Here is a 14,827-nt window from a genome sequence, read left to right on the forward strand (position 1 = left end):
TATATATATATATATATATATATATATATATATATATATATATATATAGTCTTTTGTCTGGTGAAAAAAATTTCCCTGGAACCTAACCCCCTCATTTACATTAATTCTTATGGGGAAATTGGATTCACTTAACATCGTTTCACTTAAAGTCGCATTTTTCAGGAACATAACTACAACGTGAGGAGTTACTGTATGTCAGGGTGTTCCCTTTGTCCAGCCTTACCAACCAGGGCTGTTGTCATAGATGCCTCCCTGATGGATTGGGGAGTACATCAGGGGTCGCTGAAAGTTCCAGATCTGTGGTCAGCGCATGAACCTTCATTTCATATCAACGAGCTGGAGCTTTGGGCCATCCAGAATACCTGTCACTCTTTTCTGGACTGCATCAGGGTAAAGTGGTTCACTTACTTCCTGACAATACCACCGTGATGTATTATGTGACCAGGCAAGAGGGAGCACACTCCAAGGTGCTCTTCCAAGAGGCAATCAAGCTATGGCAGTTCTGCATCGAGGAGAGCATCACTCTGATAGCTGACCACTTGCCTAGGATCCAGAATCATCTCACGGACCATCTCAGCAGGAATTTTTCCTGGAATCACAAGTGGTCTTTGAAGCCCAGTGTTCTATGAGTCATCTTCGCAGCTTGGGGCATACCGACAACTGACCTGTTTGCTGCGAGGGACAACAGGAAATACCATCTGTTCTGTTCTTGAGGGAGCTCAGTCCAGTTTCCCTGTCTGATATCTTCTACCTCAGCTGGCAAGAAGCTCTCCTTTTATGCTTTTTCTCCAATATCAGTCATTCCACAAGTCATCCTCAAACTGAAAGCGGATTGGGCCAAGCTCATCCTCATTGCCCTGGCATAGCCAAAGCAGTGTTGGTTTTCCAAACTTCTCACATTGTCAATTCAGCCTCCCATATCCCTTCTTCTCCATCCTATCCTGCTCTCACAATCACACTTTGTGTCCTGGGCTCAGCTCCCTGCATCTCATGGCATGGCTGCTCTATGGTTGAATGAGGAGAAAGAGCAATGTCTGGCAGCTGTTCGACAGGTCCTACTCAACAGATCACTGGGGTATATCCAGGACATCCAGGAGTACTTACTGCATCTTCAGTCATGGGCCTTATGCTTAGCTCATTGAAGATGCACCGTTGGTGATCTCAGCATTTCATCCACCAATTCATGGAAGATCAGTATTTTCCATTGCCATGGTAATAAGATTCTTAAAAGGAATCCTTTGTCTTCATCTGCCGGTGTGGGAACCAGTTCCTTTATGGGACCTTAACACAGTCTTAGCAGCTCTGATGGGACCTCCGTTTGAGCCTTCAGCATCTTGTCCCTTTCCTCTTTTGTGTCAAAAAAACTACATTTCTGGTGGCGGTAACATCTGCAAGGAGAGTGTGAATTGCAGGCTTTGATGGCAGAACCTCCTTATACACAATTCTCCAAAGACAAAGTGACGCTGTGGCCATGCCCAACGTTTTTATCAAAAGTGTTCTCTCAGTTTCATTTGACCCAGGCAGTGTATTTACCTGTGTTTTTTCCTAAGCCACATTCATCCTCTGTGGAGCAGTGCCTACAAACGTCAGACAATGTTGAGCCTTCTACCTGGGCAGAACTAAACCCTTTTCTGCTTCACCTCATCTGTTTGTGTTGTATGGAGACTGTCTGAAAGGACAGACAGTCTCTTCACATACGATCTCTAAGTGGAAAACTTCCTGTATCAATGAGGCATACAAAATAGCTTCAACTACACCTCTTCCGTTAATGCGATCTCATTCTACAAGCGTGCAAGTCACGTCAATGGTATTAAGTGGTTTCTCGATATTGGACATTTACAGGGCTGCCACTTGGTCGTCCATACATACGTTTGTGGATCATTATGCCATTATCGTGGCATTCAGAGCAGATGCAAACTTTGGGAAGGCGGTCCTGCAGTCCTTGTTTAAGTAGACTCCAAGCCTCACCCCTATGGGTGCTGCTTGGGAGTCATCTAAGTGGAATACACAGCTGCATCTACTCAAAGAAGAAGATACAGTTACTTACTGTAACTGTGGTTCTTTGAGATGTAATGCAAATGTGTATTTCACGACCCACCCTCTGTCCGCTCTGCATCGGAGTCTAGTCTCCGCATTTGGTATGAAGGACTTGGGGATGGGGAGCGGTGCTGCCTCATATAGCCAGGGGAGGGGCTATGGCCATGAGGCACAAACTCTGCCCGCTATGGGTTCTGTGAGGCAAAATTCTCTGGCTCCGGTGCACTGGACAAGCACACACTTAAATGAAATATATGTCTGCATCCCATCTCGCAGAACCATAGTTACAATAATAACTTATTTTAAAAAAAGAAGTGACTATAATACAGCAGCAGGCACGCACATGGATTAATAGTAAAAAACTTGGAGCCTGATTTTCAACGGTGGCATCTAAGTCCACAGATGCAATTTTGTGTTTATAAAGAGTGGTGTCCACCATGAATTGAAGGTGCATTTGGCACCTCTAAATGTACTATCTGTTTGCATCTGCAGAACAGATAGTCAGATATCTAAATGCTATCAGTTGTGCCTATGATTAATTACAGGTGCAATTATACATGCATGGAAAATTATAGATTGCATTGAGGCCCTGATGAAAGTCATGCCCCTGGGCTCATTTGACCTGTTTAGATCAGCAAGTCAAAAATAAAACTTTTATTTCAATTACAGTCCATTTGATTTTGAACCTAATGATGCAACTAGAAGTCTGTTGGCTTAACTACTGAGACCTAGGAGAAGGATGTCTGGGATCTTGTCTATCCAGCACAAGAGGGGTTCCCATTAAATTCACTCTGAGCTCATTAAGAGTCTTATATTTGGTCAAAAGATCTATTTTTGTTCTTCCTGGTCTTATTGAATCTGTTGTTGATTCATTTGGCAGACAGATGTTAATGAGACTGCCTCACTCAGGCCACTACGGAGAGTGAGATTTTCCATGCCACTATATCTGTGCAATGTGTTGGAACTATGTCTCCCTTGTGAAACTGAATTTGAGAACAGTTTTATTAATATACTGACTAAATATATTAGTGTTGCTAATCTGTCTGCCTCCAATAAGGCAGGGGGGGGCTGTATTTTACTTCCTTTAATAAACAGAAAAAAACCAAGTTATGCCTTTTCTGTACTCTTTCTTCATCCCTATTTTAACATGTTCTTTTAAAGAACATCCTTAGAAAGTCTCCATTATTCCAGCTGCCTTTGGATGTCACCAAAGGCTTGGGGTTCTTTCCTGTTACCTAGCACTCAGTAATCAAAATTATGCCCTTCTCTCTGCTAGAACGGAGTTGGCACTGTAGGCTTTTCCCTTCCCGAACTTCTAGTTTAGTCAGTTCTTGGTTTTATCCATTAAAGCACTGGCCTTTCTAGTTCTACCTCTTCCAGATGCTACCAACATTCTGATTAAAAATTGTTGTTATAACTAATTGACTAAATATTTTGGTTGGTAGAAGAAATGCAAGTTAATTTTTTTAAAGAGTGCTAGATACGGGACCACCGTTACTGGTTTTGAAGCTCTAATTTTGGGAAGCGCAATTGTACTGTAGTTTGGGATAGATGGATGCATGCATGGAGGAATCCTGTTTACTAGATGGTGCCACCACAGAGTGGGAGGGGTGTCTTCATTCCTTTTTGAATATCCCCATTTCCTCTCTCTATGCTACAGGCCTCTTTAAGTTTAATCAGTTTTTCAAGGACTATAATCAGTCAGTCAGGGGCTGACCTGAGCATCTTAGGGTGGGAGAAGCTGCTTCTTGGCCTTTTGACCACAATCATATGGTACCATCTTTATTTGGGTACTAAAATTTACCTTTAATAGATGATGGGAATGATGTTCTAATATCTTTCTTCCATCTGGAACCATTCTAAACTGCATGGATAAAGGATTGGTGTAATTTATTTTGAACCTTTACCCAACTTATACTATGAAAGGGGTGTCCTGCAGTATTTTCTTTTTTCAGCCATCTGTTGGCTGTACTCAGTGCCATGGATGAAAAAAGTTTGAAAATCAGATATGCTAGCTCCCATTTTGTATAAGCTTTGTTCCCATCTGGTAGGGTCAGCAAGGAAAATAGCACCCTTTTTAACACTATATGGGGAATCCATATTAAAAATTGTACATATGGAATTTTGACATACTCAAGAAATGACTTGAAATTAAACTTTTTCTGTGCCCCTGACTATCTAGCTTGGTTCCCAAAGACTTAAAAATTCTGCCAGAAGCCTCCTGTGACTATGCATATAGAAGTCAGTTCATTTCTTGTATAGGGGGAACAGTGTTAATGGATAGTAAAGGGTGTGAGTTAGAAGGGTCCTGTCATCTTGTCGGAACTAAGCACTCTCTCAGTATGAATCTCGCTAGGCTTCATCCAGTCCAGCTATACAATAGCGTAAATATCAGAATATCACTGGAAGCCAGATGCTGCATCTGTACTTCCTTGTAAAGTAAATTAATAACATAATAATTACACTTGTTAAGATAAAAGGGATAGGGAACTAAATCAGATGCTTGGGATGGTATCCATTGCATAGCATGGTGTTCCCAATTAAAGCATGTCTTTTAGGAACTGGAGTATGCTACAAGATGTTAAGGAATTACTTCAGGTTTAATGCTTTTATTAATAAGTTCCAAAAACTAACACTATCCATCCAACTCAACTGTAACAATTTTTTTGTTTGTGTTGTTTTTTGGGGTGGGGGTTGATTTTTTTTTTTTAATGAAATGAGGAAACTAGTAAAGATCCTAATGTCCAGGTGAAGAAATTGAAATTAGTATAAAGTTTACTTAATCATGCTATAACGGTATCACAGAAGGCATGCATGCCAAAAAACAAGAAAGGAAGCAGGAAGGCAAGGGAAAAACCCAGTATGGTTAAATTAAAAGGTATAAGAGGTTATTCATGCCAAACAGATATCCTTCAGAAGGTGAAAATCCAACCCAAATGAAGTCATATAATCATAGATTAGGGTTGGAAGAGAACTCTAGTCCAACCCCCTGGACTAGATGGATTACTCTTCTGATCCAGTATGGCAATTCCTGTATTCTTAAGTATTGTTGCAACAGAAGAGGAAATTTCAAAGCATTGAGAATCAGATCTTGTGCCACTTCTTGGCATCTGCTAACCTCTGTGTTGTGTGAAGCAAGCACTAATTGGCATGACAAAATAAAAATGTATGTAAATTCTATCCAGAAACTGGCAGGAACAACTTGGGGAGCCAATGCAAAAAAATCTATGGCCCCATTCACCAGCCCTTGTTTACTCTACCACCGAATATTCCTCACCGTTCTTGACAACAGCTCCCACACATCACTCATCAACTCTCAACTTAACACTGCCATACAGATCATTACCAGAACAGTAAAATCAACACCACATCTGTGGCTTCCCATACTGGCACACAATCACCCACCCCAAATTCATTGTGATATGAGAATTCCTTGGGAGTCCCATTGTATTCCAGAGAACAAGGATATCCCAATACATGAAGACCTAAATAAAATTCTAAGATTCAAAATCAAATCTAGAAAACTTTTTTGGCTTTCAGTGCAAGTGCTCAAAGACTCAGGGTTTCCCCCCAAAGATCAATTGTGAGCAAGGTGGAAGGATTTCAACATCCTAAACAAACGTCTCATTGAGGATCCAGCTGAAGAACCAATGGCTTTTCCCTCCCAAGAAAGATATTGAACTGCATCTGCACATCACATGACAGATGCACCTACCTCTTCCATAAATGGGAACTGAGACACAGTCCTATCTGTGACTGCAGGAATGGACTTCACACTGTGGAACATCTTGTCAACCACTGTCCCAAGTGATCATATCCTGGTGGTCTCTCTGCCATGCACTCCATGACACCTGAAGCAATCAATTGGATTACCAATTTGGACTTAAACATCTAAAGGTGCAGTTTTTAAGGTATATGAAAGAAGGCAACTGATGGGCAAAATAAACGGGACCATTTATTTCAGAATCCATATCCTTGCATGTAGATGTGGGGAAAGAGATTGGACCAAATGTGTTGCTGGTGTAATTCTATTGAAGTCTAATGATTTCAGCCCATTCTGTGTACATGACCTTACTTTTGTAAAGGGCCATATTAAACTTCTCAATTCCCTTCGTCAGTTTCCCTCTAAGATGTGCTGGAGTTGTGAAATACTCAGCTGAAATCCATTGTGCTTTGTGTCAGTTCAAGCTTTTCTTCATATTCATCTTCTGCCATTCCCAAATTGCAAGTTTGTCTCATCCTGAATAAGATATTGTTTTAAGGGATGTGTACCTGAGAGTAGACCATACTAGGACACTTAGAATATGGCTATTCCCATTATTGTAAAGTAAAATCAACAAACTTCATTTAAAAAAAAAACACCCCAAAGAAATAAACAGAGAGATGCTTGCATTCAACACACAGGCGTAATATTCTTGTCCTTGCCCCCACACCATGCTCGACCAGGCAGATGTGAAGTTTCATCAATAGTGGGACTGCTGTAGAGATAATCACAATCTCCAAAAGAGAATGGATCCAGGAAACAATGGCTATACAGTTTCCCTGTGACCATGGGGTGGGAGGGAAGGTCCTTCATATGTAGTACTTCCACACACACACACCAACGAATGAAATTTACACTTACTATTAACTGTATATGTCAGTCCTCGATGAGTGCCAAAAGCATCCCAAATCAGGAGACCAGTAGTTATTTAATAGCCGATATATCATAAATCACCAGGCCTAAAAATGCATGCCATATACCATGGAAAGCTGTGGTTCTCGACTTTCAAATGCTTTTCATTACTCACCATGACAGTTCATGATATATGAAATCTTAAAGCCACATCGTTCTGGGGATCTTGCCTTTTTACTCACTTCAGTTCTGACATGATTTTAATGGGTATCATCTTGAGAACCAGTAGAACTGGAAATCAAGGGTCTGACCTTCTCAGGCCTTACTCATATGAGACAATGAGACTACTCACATGAGAAAAGTCTGAAGATCAGGTCTCAGTATTTGATATCATCTGAAAGTAGGTTGAGATCCCAGCTTTCAAATAGCATGATCGTAAGAGCAGCCAGAACTGTGTGGTTTTAAAGTCTGACATGTAGTATCTACACTGCAGTTAGACACCTGTGGCTGGCCCAGGCCAGTTGACTTGGGCTTGTGGGCCTCAGGCTAAGGGGCTATTTAATTGCATTGTAGACATTCATGCTTGGGCTGGAGCCCAAGCTTTGGCACCCTTCCACCTTACAGGGTCCTAGAGCCCAGACTCCAGCCCAAGCCCGAATGTCTACACTGCAATTAAATACCCCTTAGCCTGAGCCCCTTGAGCCCGAGTCAGCTAGCACAGGCGAGCTATAGGTTTTTCATTGTAGTGTAGACAAACCCCTAGTGACCTGCTAGTGTTAGAAACACTTTTGTGGCCCAGTAAAAAAGCTTTGAGGATCAGTAAATTGTTCCTAACACCGGTTCTAGACGATGACGCAGAAAAAAAGATTCCCTCTGTCCCCCACACAACAAAAAGAGTGCATGAAAACAGTCATACAGCATGATGCTTGCTATTCCAAGAAACAACAAGCTGAGCTGGTCTTAACTTTGAATTTGTCTGTCTGTATTCCAACCTTAATGTTTATCAGAAAACACAGCTTTTTTGCTGATCTTCTTCTGGGAGGGATGATATTATTGGTAAAGGAAAGTGAACCCCTTATGAAACTGTTTTCAGAGCTCACCATCATGCTTATCATGGTGCAGATATATATGTAGGGAGTTTTTATAAAATGTGGATTATTGATATGATCATTTGGTGCAATTGCAACCTTTAATGTAAATCTGTAATGCAACAGGGCATTACATGCACAGCATGTGATGGCAAGGGTTGCTCAATTACTCCCTAGCAAAGCTAGAAGAAACTCTGTATTTTCACTTTGCAAACCTTGGCAAGGATATGATGTTATATTTGCCAAATTTTGTAAAATCTAAAATGATGGAATTTTGCTCTTATGCCCAGCAGTGAAACAACACAAGGCATGGCCCTGAAAAAAGATGCCAGGGAAGTGAAGGCATCAGTCCACCAACCTTACAGTCTACTTTGTGAATGGGCTCTAGCAGTTAGGAAGTGTTGTCCAGGAGCAGAAGATGGAGAATCTGCCCTTTTGGATTCTACAAAAGAAAAAAACACCTGACTTATTTCATATGTTGCTGATAAAAATACATTCATACACTGTATCCTGGTAGGGCAAATCTCAGCTGAAAGTGAATTTATGTGGCTGAAGGATAAAGCCCTGATGAAAGAATAGTGGGGGTATTCTAATGGAATATATATAATCTGCGTTTGTAACTATTAGCTCTGTTATTAAAAACAAGAGGACAAGCTGTTTCTTCTCTTGATACTTGCAAAAGTTTTCCAAATTTCTCTCATTTTACAAAATGCCAGTTCATTGCTGCAGCCTGGAGTGAGGCTGTTTACTGCTCTGTGCTAAGTAGAAAGTTCAAATCAATTATTGTCCATTAGAGTTAGGCATAACTGATGAAATATCCCCAGAGGAGTATTGTAAATGTATCAAGATGTCCTCCCCCATTACAGAAATGGGGAAGCATGGCGAATTACTTACCTTCCCTCTTACACTTAATGCCTCTGAAATGCTGCCAGGCAGAAAAAGCGTTTCTTCTCTCACTGGGGTTTAAGAGAAGTTGTTGCTGTTCTGGAAAACCAACAAAGCTCCAGGTGCTGCCCCACCTTAGCATTATTTACAGACAGGAACAAGAATAAAAAATGGGAAAACACCATTTAACAACAGCAATGGATTCAAAATCTAAGCAGAAAAGACCCAACCCAAAATCCAGGACTGGAGACTTGTTTCTAATATGATTGGGAACTTTTTGTGCAGTAAACTGTATAATAAATTCAAGCATTAAAATTACACTGACAGAGCTTTAAGGGTAGAATGCAAAGCCAATAAAAGCCAAGAAATCCATGCTTAAGGATGTGCCCTAGTGCCAAGGAATGCTGGGACATGGAACAGAAGCATGTAGGACTTAACCATTTGTGCCTATCATCAACCTGCATTTTCTCACGTCTTCTTTGTCAGGCTCCTGTATTGTGCTGTACTGCCATATAAAAAGACAGGGCTTCTGCCCCAAGAGGACATTGTTTCGTGTCAGGCCCCTACTCTGCACATTAATGTTTATAACTGACAGTTTCTTTTAGTTTGTACTTTGAGCTTTACACTGTTAAATGCACATTTCATTTTTCAGTCTACAGCTCTGGCTCCCAGATGGCCCAAGACCTCTTCAGGGCTCAGTTGCAGTGGTCCCTGCTGTATGCGACTGCCAGTGCCATTTAGCCTGAGTCAGCAGTGGCGGCAAAAATAAACAAAGGGAACCTCTAAGCAACAAGGGTTGTCCCTTGCCTGTCTTTCACTGGCCACCATGCGACAGATTGGAGCAGCAGGAGGTGCTGGCGAAGAAAGGAAAGAGAGGAGAAACGGGGGCGGGGAACTGCCATGCCTCCTAACTGGGCTGCAGAAGCGATTCCCATGTATATAACGATGAGTTTATTTAGATTTATAAAAGCCTCTATAGCTGCCCATGCTATGCTCCGAGCACCCAATGCAGAAATTAAAATACACAGTACGATATGGGGCTGTTTATCCATCCTCAGCAACAGAGATAATGAGTATAATAAAATAAACCCAAACTCATGCAACCCCCGGAATAGCCCAGCCACTAAGCCTGGGGGAAAAGAAATGTTTTTGCAAAATGCCCAGAGGTTAACAGATCTGATGGAGCACAGACAGAAAGTAAGCTCCAAGGTCAAAGACCCTGAATTAAGGTTGCCCTGTCAGCAGCAACCTCTCCTCTGTAGGGCCTCCAACTCAGCTGCCTCTGCTGCTCTCAACAGTAGGACACAGAAGGACAAGTGGTCTTTCGAGTAGGCCAGTCCCAAACCATTTAGCTTTATAGATTAATACCAATGCTATAAATTCACCCAGAAACTGGGTGCGCATATCCTAGTGCATTGGTGAAATGTACCTGAAATGAGAGCAGAGAGTGGCAGGTGGTTCCTTCTGCTCTGCTCAAGCAGCGGAGCACCCAGGGTGCTTGTTTTTTGCTTCCAGAAGAATACCTGTCTCTACGGGCTCCTCCCCTACTTTCAGCACGATGAATCCTTCTAGTAAGTGTAGGGGAGGGGGTAGAAATGGGGTAGCACCAAGGAAGATGAGAAAAGGGCTACAGAAAAGCCAGAAAGAGGACTAAATGAGATGGAGGGGGAAGAATCTGAGAAAGAATGGCTGAGAGCTGAGGGAGAAAGAGGCAAGAAAGGCGAAAGTGGAGACAGAAAAGGTCAGCAGAGATGAGAAAAGAAAATGGGCAAAAACCTTTGGAAGAAGTGACCGGGGCATGGCATAAGGACACATGGGAAGGACACATAGGAAGGACAGGTATGTTTCCAACACAGACTGAGGGGGCTTCAACACCAAAATGGAAAAGGAAGGTTGATCTAGTGGTTAGAGCACTGAGCTGATACTTGGGAAACCAGAGCTCAGTTCCCTGCTGAACCAAAGATTTCCTGTGTGATCTTGGGCAAGTCACTTAGGCCTAGAGTCACAAAAATAGTTAGGTGCCTAAGTCCCAATTTTAGGCTCCACTGCAATTCACAAAACTCCCCATGAACCCTGTAGGTGCCTAAAGGAGATCAGCGCCTACGTTTTTTCAGTAAAAGTTCCCTAGGTGTCTATGTTTCTGCCTGTGACCATGCACAGTGCTGCCTCCCTCTAGGCACCTGGGCACCTATCTCCTGCCTAAGCCCCAGAGTGATTCATGAACCAGGGAAAAATAGGCATTTGGCAGCCTAACTCAAGTGCAGGCCCCAATCCAGTAGGCTCTCTTTGAGCATACCTGCCAGACCACACCTCTCAGATGAGTTCACCCAAAATAGCCAGGGGAAGAGGAGAAGAAGGAGGACCTTTCTTATACCTTTTAGCCCAGTTGTTAGAGCACTCACCTGGATTGTAGAGATCCCTGATTTAGTTCACCCTCCACCTGATGGGGAGAAGGGATTTGAATACAGTTCTGTCCTCTCTCAGGTAAGTGCCATAACTGCAAAGCTGTGGGATATTCTGGTTCAGGTCTCCCTCAGTCTCTCCTATTGAAGCTGTTTCACTATGAACAAATAATGAAAGAGTCATTTGGGCTAAAGAGAGAGAGAGAACAAGCATAAGAATGATTCTATAACCTGGTGGTTAGAGCATTCACCCAGGAAGTGGGATCCAGTTCCCCTGTTCCAATGACTTTTTAGTTATTTGGTACATCAGACTATCCCACAGCCTACTAGTTAGAGCACTCACTTGAGAGGTGGAAGACCCCTGTTCAAATCTCTTCTCCCACTCAGGTGGAGGGGGGACTTGAACTGAGGGTCTTCCATGTCCCAGGAGAGTACCTTAACCACTGTGCTAAAAGTTGTGAGGGAGGTCCTCTTTCCCCTCTACACAAATCCTTGCTTCTTGCAAAAACAGCATAGAGGGGTCCCAGCTGTGAATTGCTAGCAGATCTAGGCACCTTCCTGCAGCCTGGACTTAGGAGCCTATCTCCATCAGAGGAGCAGGGCATAGCGTACACTCTGGTCGGCCACTCCCACTGGCTAGTTAAAGCAGCGTGCTGTCTTTTGTGAATCACTGTCTACGGTGTGTATCTCCCTGCATGCATTGTATATCGTATCTCCCTGCATTCAAACTCAGGCTTTGTGAATTGCAGTGATTTTCTAGGCACCTAAAAGCTAGGTGCTGTGATGCTCTACATCACAACACGTAATTTTTTTGTGAATCCAGGCCTTAACCTATCTGTGCCTTAGTTCCCAACCTGTAAAATAGGGATAAGTAGTGCTTTCCTACTTCACCAGGGGGTTGCAACGATAAATATAGTATAGATTGCGAGGTGCTCAGATACTGTAGTAGTGGGAACTGTATAAATACCTAAGATAGACAGAAATGCTGAGAACCACTGGTCTGAAATGTAATATATGAACAGTGAAATGTAGGTTTGGTCCTATGAAGTGCTTTTGTTCTTATTAAAGGGAAAGGGAGAGGTATGGTAAGGTCCTGCTCTCTTCCACTTCTTAGGTGTAATTTTCAAAGCATTTCACAGGGGGTTTAGTTTTATGACTCGTATCAAAGTGAATTAATCACATAGCTAAGTGTCTGACTCTGAGAGATGCTGAGCCACCTGCAACTCCCATTGATGTCAGTGGTGCAGGAGCTCAGTACCTCTCATGATCAGAAGAAATCCTTGCTGACAGCTTTGGGATTTTATCTTCTAGACTTTCTCCTCCCTTCCCCCCCTTTACAGGTTAGTAAGTATAAAAAATGAATCTGGTTGTAATGTATAAGACTGACAAGAAGCACATTTAAATTTGACATTGATTTTGTTTTTGTTCTCCCAGACAAAAAGGGATTCCCTTTTGCTGACAGCTCTGTCCGTGGTGCTAACAAGCAAATGTCTTCTCCTCTTCCATTTTCATTGCTATGCAACCTAGTCCACTAATGCACTACTATTTCACTTCTCAATACATTCAGTTAAGGTGAAAGCATAGCTTGCAGGAAAGCAGCCAGCTAACAGTCTTGCTTTTGAGATGGTGATGGGCTAGTGCATAAATTAATCCATTGACTTTTTTCAGTGGGTTGAGGAAGAACCCTGTAAATTCCCTGTACTCCCCACAATTCATTCCCCATTGCCACCACCTTCAGACTCCATGTATTGTAACAGTCCTTTCTCTGACAGACAAGAGCGGAATGGTGCTCTCTGCCATCCCCAGAAGGTTCACTAGAAAATGATATCAATGTTCATGTCTCCCAGCAGCTAAGTCAGCTGCCTCCATATCTCTCCCAGCCTCTCTTGGTCAGGGGAGTCAGTGGACCCAAACTGGAATCCCCATGTAATAGCAAAATGCACGGCCAGGCTAAATCACATAATTAATGTGTAGCTTTCAGTTCGTACTGATGTACTGTGGATAGAGTGTACAGAACAATGCTGTGCGGCATAAAGTCTTTAAAGGCATGAGTTTGGGATGGCCACATTGCTCGAAAGTAGAGAAGCCACCAATAGGTAAGTCATGCAGACCTTCCAACATGAGCGCTGGTAAATCCTTTATTCCATCCCATCCGCTCATGTAATTCATATATGGTTTTTATATATTACAGCAAAACTGCTTACAAATGTGAGTTTGTTGTTTGTATGAGTTGTCTTATCCCTCCACCTTTAAACATACCTTAGTACTAGAGCTGGCAGGACACTGCAGAAAAGTTGTCAGTGAATATCTGTTCACATTTTTAATGTCTATTTGATTTGACTGTATTTGTGCCTCTTTTTACTGGCATTTCACAAATATTCAGGTGAAAAGTCTTCAGTTAGCGTCTGGATGGATTGATTTAAATCACTGGCTTTAATCGTGATTTAAAGCAGCAATTGGAAAATCTTGATTTAAACCATCTATTTTAATCTCATTTTGCATTTGTACTTTTTAGTTATTTTCCTAAAGAAAGGTTTCTTCTCATAGCTTGGGAATTACTGAAAACAAGATGATTTGCAACGAAATATAGTCTTGGCATTATATTTGGTGCTGCCTTTTTTTTTCTTTGCTAACCGGGCAGATACACTGTATCTGTACACTGTCTCCATATATGTAAGTAATTATTTTTGATGTTTACCATTTTTATTATGTTATAAAATGGTGAATGATGCATTTCTTATTTACTAGGTGATGATTAATTTTTTACTTCTGATTTGTGTCAAGCTCCATTTGGACAGAAATTCAAATTAAATTAAAAATGCACAAAACCAGCATTTTTTTCCTTAAATGGGCTGGATACATAAGGAAAAAAAATCAGAAAGTTTATCAAAACATGTTTTACATTTAAAACTGAATTGATTTATTAAACAAATGAAGTATTATATGTAATTATTGAATTAAGCTGATGGTCTCTAGTTACCACATCCTTCAAGATTTTAGAACTAGTAGAATTCATCCTCTTACACCTAGTTTTTAGTCAAATATTGGAAGAGGAAAACAATGTTTTTCTGCTTTCTCAACTCTGATTGGTTTCTTAACCTTGAATGAACTAGTCATTGAACTGAACAAGTTGAATAAACTGAAATTAATAAAATATTCTGGCTGCACCTGCAGAAAAGGCCACTAATAACAAAAGCTGGTTTAGCACTTCAAAAAACTCTGGTTCTAGTGCTTAGCCAGTAACTTCAACCAGCTCAGTGGTTTGACTCATAGAGTATAGTAAGATTAGGCCTTAACATAAACTGTCATAATTTCAAATTTAATTTTAAATAGGTTTATTTTTAAAAAATAAACCTGTATTTAAATTTTAAAATATTTGAATTTAAATTTTAAAAATCAATTTTTTAAAAAAAATCATCGATTTCTATCCCGCCTGGTTAACAAATCAAGGAGCAGAAATCATTCCATGTGACTTAGTTGACCTTTGAATAAAACAGTATGAATAACAAATGGTAAAAGTGAACCGCTCACAAACAGTCAATAGGGTGAAAAACATTCATCCAAGTCAGTCAGCGAATACTTAGGAATAGCAAATATGTTTGCAAAATTTAACTTGGCTCACAAACGCTTCCCAAACAGAAAAAAAGGGGTAGATGAGGGTGTGTCTGCACAGCAAAAGCTGTGTGTTGGCTAACCTGCCCAAGCTATCTTGAATCCAACTAGTACAGGTAACAGTAGCAGTAGAGACAGAGTAGCACAGGCTTCAGCATGGGTAACACAAGCCTGGCACAGACCTGGGT

The 14,827-nt window shown here is 41.4% G+C and overlaps 1 long non-coding RNA gene across 1 annotated transcript in view; it reads left to right on the forward strand.

The window, feature by feature from the left end:
• Positions 1-8,192, forward strand: part of LOC117886919 — a 39,514-nt gene extending 31,322 nt beyond the window's left edge. The window contains exon 3 of the long non-coding RNA XR_004648088.1: positions 8,031-8,192. This is a non-coding gene — a long non-coding RNA (uncharacterized LOC117886919). The remainder of the gene's footprint in view (positions 1-8,030) is intronic.
• Positions 8,193-14,827: the final 6,635 nt, after the last annotated feature.

The sequence above is a fragment of the Trachemys scripta genome, chromosome 1 (assembly GCF_013100865.1).
Source record: "Trachemys scripta elegans isolate TJP31775 chromosome 1, CAS_Tse_1.0, whole genome shotgun sequence".
Lineage (NCBI taxonomy): Eukaryota > Metazoa > Chordata > Testudines > Emydidae > Trachemys > Trachemys scripta.